Source organism: Oryzias melastigma, linkage group LG24, assembly GCF_002922805.2.
Source record: "Oryzias melastigma strain HK-1 linkage group LG24, ASM292280v2, whole genome shotgun sequence".
Taxonomy (NCBI): domain Eukaryota; kingdom Metazoa; phylum Chordata; class Actinopteri; order Beloniformes; family Adrianichthyidae; genus Oryzias; species Oryzias melastigma.
The window spans coordinates 14929945-14936216 of record NC_050535.1 but is presented as its reverse complement, the minus strand read 5'-3'; positions in this window follow the sequence as shown (position 1 = coordinate 14936216).

Sequence of the window (6272 nt, the reverse complement as noted above, 5' to 3'; positions counted from 1 at the left end):
AGTGGGGGGGGGTGTCTGTCTGTGTGTTTGGAGTTGCCAGGGACAGGTGGTTGTAATGACAAAGTCAAATATTTGACACAGTCTAATTGCAAAGGTAGTCTTGTGACTTTAGAGTCATATTTTCCGTCGGTGTTGAAACCAAGGCTTCTGATCCATCCAGCTAAATGACCCTAAACTGGACACCCAAATGTGAATATAAATATATATAGGGTGAGCACGCACGTGCCCGTGTGTGAACTGATATAAATATGTCAGCAGCATCATATTAAAGAGGCGTTGGGTCTTGTTCCCACACTAAAAAACAATATCTCCATTCTTACACACATTAGTCATCTATTTTAAACATTAGAGCTTTTATTTGATTTTTTTTCTTTTTAATCGCTTTAATTCCCATGCCCCAAATTTCCGTGTTAAATGGGAGATCAAGAGATTTCTTTTTCAATGATTGCTGAAGGGGTGTTGTGAACCGGGTTGTTGGATGTCAAGGTGGGAGATTAGGGCTTATCGGAGATTTCCATTTCGCAAAAAATGGACAAGAAAAGTCTCCCTGCAGTCGTTGCCAGGTCAAGCAGCAATGAGTGTCGCTGAAACCCTAAAACCGCCGCTGATTTATGGCTCTCCGAATGAATTCTTTTGATCATTTCTGTCTTCGAGGCGCTCCTCCCGTCAGTGTTTTGTGTGTTTGACCCAACGTACCCTCTGACCAAGAGGCTTTCCTAGAAGCAGCGGGTTCTCCTACCCACTTTTTTAATAACCCGTGTTTTCTGAAGAGAAAAAAAACAAAAAGCGGGGTAAATAATCTTTGAACAGCATGTGGGCTTAAGTGGAAGGCGTTAGCATGGGGGCACTGGAGGCAAAGTCACACTTTAACAGATGAGGGAGAGGACATGTGGTGGAGAGACTTCTGCAAGAGGGGGAACCACCTGACTTAGCAAAGGTTAGATACCCCTAAGCTAGATCTGTTTATACCGTACTGCCCCCCTGTGGCCATGGGGTAAATGCAAACTTTTTTTACTGAAATTAGAAAAACATTTTGAAAGGTGTGGATGTACTGTACCACAGTGCATCAGAGATGATAACGCCTGACATGTTCTTTCACCTCTTAAGGCCAGCAGGGAGGAAGTTGGAGATAAAGCCGGTTTGATTGAGTACCTGGTTGACACCGTGAGTCATTTACAGTCGCCGTACGTGACAGTTTTCACACATAACTGCTCGAGCTGGACCAAACTTTCCCTGACACTGCGACAAACCAAGGGAGGGGGACTTCTGTGTCACCACTTTAACAAGTAGTTCCTTTCTTCACCACACACAAAGCCTCGACTGTGCTCACAATGGAGAGAAAGAACAGCTGCTGCCATGTCTGCAGCGACTCGGAGGCAGAGGACCGCTGCAGAAGTCAGCACTGTGGATGTGCTTACAGGTGCCTCACTGCTTCCATTCATCCATCTTGAACTCAGTGGCAGGAATTCATCCACACATGAGATAAAGGCAGCATCCTTTTTCTCCCGATCTCAATCTGAAGATTTGGGATTCTCCATTTTCATCTCCAGCTGTGCGAAACCCAGAAATGTGACACCCCCACTTTATGAAGCCTTGCACAACAGGTGGATGAGTCAGTGAAGGGGAGAAAGCTTCATTAGACTAAACTGTGCAGAGTCTCCAGAGTTAATGTTTAGACGCATTATGCCTGCTGAGATACACGCAGCAGGCGGGGGCGCCGGGCTGAAGGTCAGCCCCTCGTGTCTGTGCCAAATGACATGGATTTGAGGGCAAGGGGGTTCTTTTTCGGAAAGTAAAGATCCTTAACAGCTGGCCGATCGAACACACATGTGCCGGCGTGTGACCTTTTCGAACATGTCCTGTGTGATATTTCCACCCATTTCCAAATGGCACAGCGTCCAAGTCCCGCCAGCTGACTAAATCAACAATGGAGGTCGGCTGATTGCAGCGCGTCCAAGGTATTATTTGAGCTGTTGCCATGCAGAGTAGGAATGTCAAATGGATCTCAAGTCAGCTCTGTCAATAAAGAAAGAGAAGTGGCCAAAATGAGGAAAGAAAGTCAGTTTTACGATTATGAAATATTGAAAATATTGTGTGACTTTTAAGGAAGTAAACTTTTTTGTGATATGGTTTAGTTCCACTTTGAGTTTGCTACTTTTTATCCCTTTAACAATGGAGCTCCAGTGTTTAGTTTTCTTTAATTTAATGTATCTTTCAATTTGATCAACGTACTTCCAGTATATTCTGAAGGAGAGAAGCAGACCGTGTCAACGGTTGGAATGTTTAAGATTGTATGTTTAAGCTCTCCCGGCAACGCCACAGGTGTTAAAGTCCCCTTATAACATTTTTTTTATTTAAAAAAAAACTTTCAAAGTAGTGTTTTAATTGTGATTATGAAGTTTTTAACCAAAATCCCACAAATTAAATATCTTAAAAAGCCATTTTTCATGTTGATCTGAACCCTCTTGTTTCTAAAATCTCCTCTGAGGGGGCGTGGCTTTTGGAGCTGAGAAGCCCCGCCCCTTACACTCAAAAAACATGATTTTCTTCTTTAAAGGGTTAACACTTATTTTGTGTTAACATCTGAAACCATAATATAAGGTTTAAAGAAAATTAAAGGAATTTGGTATTACCAAAGTTTATTAAAACACTTTTTTTTTCTTCTGAAGGTTATATTTATTTCTAAATAAAATACATTTTAGATGCACTTGAAACTGAAATGAAATGCTGAGTTGAGGCCATGTATTTTTCCTCAGCAATCTCCTCCTGGGCTTTCTCAGCCGTTCGCTTTCTGCTGCCAGTCGGAGAAATAATCTCCTGTTTTTGATTCTCCAGGGTGGCTGTGAGGTCAATGGCAGATAGTGTCTGGATCTCGTTTTCCAGAAGTTTCCCAGGTTTCCAAATGTCACTTTTTATTAGATTGTTAAGTCTATTTATTTCATTTAACGCCCACCTTCTGTTGATTCTGCTTTTATGTATGTTTAGGACTCCAGTTTATTGTTTTTTTATGGTTTATAATGTAGCAGGACACCTTGAGGAGAAAATCACCAAACATTACACCATGCTGGACTTTCCTGGTAAACGCAAACAGCTCTTCTTACAAATGAGTGATACCAATCTTGTTTTTCAATAGCATTAAATTACCCTGCACATGGGTACCAACCCTGGTTAAACTGAGGACAATGACATCCCTCGTGGTGTGATCACAAACAGATAAAACAAAGAAAATGACAAGAAGAGCTGCAAAACATTTCTCAAAGAGAGTATTGGATGACTCCTTTAGATTTCCATCTGCTGGATCATTTTTGATGTCAGGAAGGAACAATTCCGAATGAATAAGAGCAGGACCAGGTGCTCGGGTCACTTTAATCTTTTGTTAGTGTCAGACTCTGATTTCAGTGACATCATTTCATCATTATCTGTGCCCACTTTGTCTTGTTTGGGGTCCCTGGGGTGCTATCCTCCCAGAGCTCCATCACAGAGCTGAACACTCACAGGCTCCAATAAATAGTTTTTACTTATTTAAAGAAACCCACCCATCCTCACTAATAAACTCTTTAATTTATCAGCCCTTTGGCTCTTATCTTACTGGACCGTCTGCAGCTTTTGATGGCAAATCATGGCATCACTCTATCTGTCAGAGATTGGCATACCAGTCATGACGCATTAATTAAACGTCATTAGATATTGTTTTAAGGTATTATAGCAACAAGAAACATCTACAGACATGAGATTATATGATCTCCTTAAAGGTTCTCTTGTAAATCCATAATGGTCTGCTGGACTTGTGTTGGGAATGTCAAAAATGCTCATCTTTGCTTTCCACCAACTCTTTGTTCGCATGCAATATCTTTGACGTCTAGGATCCAAAACTGTCATTGTCAGGCGGACCAAAATTTAGACACGTTTCCATAAAACCTGACAATAATTTCTGAGGTTGTCCGTTGGGTTTTGCTTGGAGAAAACCAAACAGTAACTGGAGTTTAGTCTGAAACACCAATTGGAGGTATTTGGTCCAATATCAAATCCCCCTAAATCTAAACAAAATAAACTCCAATGAAATCAAAATGATACATTTTAACATATTGACAGATATGCATCAAAAGAGATCATTGATTTTTAAAATATTTCTATTAGGATGGAATTTTAACTTTCCAACTCAAAGTAAAATTGCTCATTCCTGCAACCTGCCCCTAGTGGACTTTGGTGGAGCTGCAACATGTGATGCTCACTGCAGGGGTAGGTAAATCTGGAAGTGGAGGGTGCCGATTATTTCACTGTAGTTGACCAGTCAGTTAAACTCTGACTCACCACAAATACATTGGGCTTTATTAAATATATTCTTATTGGTCAAAGTAGGCCAACATTTTATGAAGAATGTCAGAGCTTGCATGACCACAAAACAACAATTTTCTTTCCAGGTAAAAGAAAATGCATGTTGCCATATTAGCAAAAATATTTAGTGATAGTACTCTGCTCATATGATAAGTTGAACAATTGGGAAACAAAATGAAGAGTATAAACAGTACTGCTCTGTTTCTGCATTTATTTCCATGCCATTTGCTTTGCTAAAATTCGAGTTAAAACAGAAAAACAAAAGGGAAATTATTTTTTAAGGCTCAGATTGATGCTTGATTAACTTCACTAAATAGTTCGGATCATTCAAGAATATTCTTATCAGAGTTTGTTTTTTGGGCTCATGAAAGCTTTAGGAAATGACCCGTATCTCCTGCTGCATGGAATGAATCTTTGGGTTTGGAAAATACATGGTCGCTATTCATAAAATATGTATATATATTTTTAAATCAATGCAAGAAAATATTCATGGGTCTTGAATTACATTATATATAGATATATAGATAGATATATATTATAGATATATATTATATATCTGTCCATTACGCACACACAGGTGCACGTGTGCAGGCGCACACAGCGAGCCTCCATGGAAAACTGTCATCAGCGGACAGCTGATGACCAAATTAAAAATATCTTAATAATCACACCCAGACCAGATGTTTACTGAAAGCGGGAAATTCTAAAGTCCTCTCACACTTTACTGATTTTGGAGGAGCGCACTCCTGGTTCAAAGGCGCAGAGAGACAGACTGACAGTCCTCATGAAAAGCAGTCTGTTGTTCTGAATTAAAAAATAAAACTCTTTATGTTAAGCAATACTCCAAAGTTATTGAATAAATGTTTACAAAACGTGATCAGAAGTGATTTGGATGGGTATGGATTACCAGTTGGTGTATACCAGTGTATTGTTTTACTTTTTCTGGAAGGTGGTGAATCACTAATGAAAAAATAAACAAGATTTCAAATAATCTGTGGTCATATTTGTTATGGTTGCCTCTAAAACTTAACTTTAATTTAATTTTATGTATTTATTTGGGACAGTGCACATGTAATGAATCCTGCGGCTATTTTTTTTTAACCGTTTTACCCTAAAATATGTTAAAAATTAATATAAAAGACACAACAGCACAAATCATACTAGGAGGAGTGGCTTATTAACTTTCAGCCGAATGTTAAGGACAACCCCCAACTCCTTGATCTCGTACAGTCTCGTCGTTCGCCCTCATCTCAGGCGCCTTTCTCCGCCCCCTCCTGCAGCAGCTTAGTCTCGCCGACGATGCAGGCGAGGCGCTGGGGATCTCAAACACACCTAATGCATTTCCAATGGGGGACATAGCTTGCTAAGTCCACTATTTTTACAGTCAATGGTCTCAACACGCGCTTCGAGGAAGCTCCTCCTCCACTACTCCGCACACGCGTCGAAGCCTCGAAACAGAACGTCACATCACTATTTACAACCACTGATAACCACAAAATGTGGTAGGAGATTGCTGTATTTTCAACAGTTGTGGCTATGTCATCTTTAGATGAGGATGCAGTCTGGTTCTGAGCCTTGTCTTTGATACAGGTGGCTTACTTGGAGTAATTGTAACTCAAAGATGTCGGTCACCATACCATCAGCATCCTTTAAATAGTCGTGGCCACCGCTAGCTAGCTAGCGCCCGAGCTAACTCCAGCAATGTCGGAGTTAGCTGCAGACGAATATTCACGTTTTTTCTCCATGGCGATCACAGAAGATCAGAAAAAATATTCAAAGTAAACTTTACAAAGTCAGGTTGGTTTTCACAACTTTTTGAATAAAAGTAGGTGCGGAGCAAGGCAAACCGAACATTACTAGGTTTCCGGAATGGCGTCACGTTTCCCAGCATGCACTGCGGCTCAAAATGTATTTTTGTAAAAGGAAAAAAACTTTAA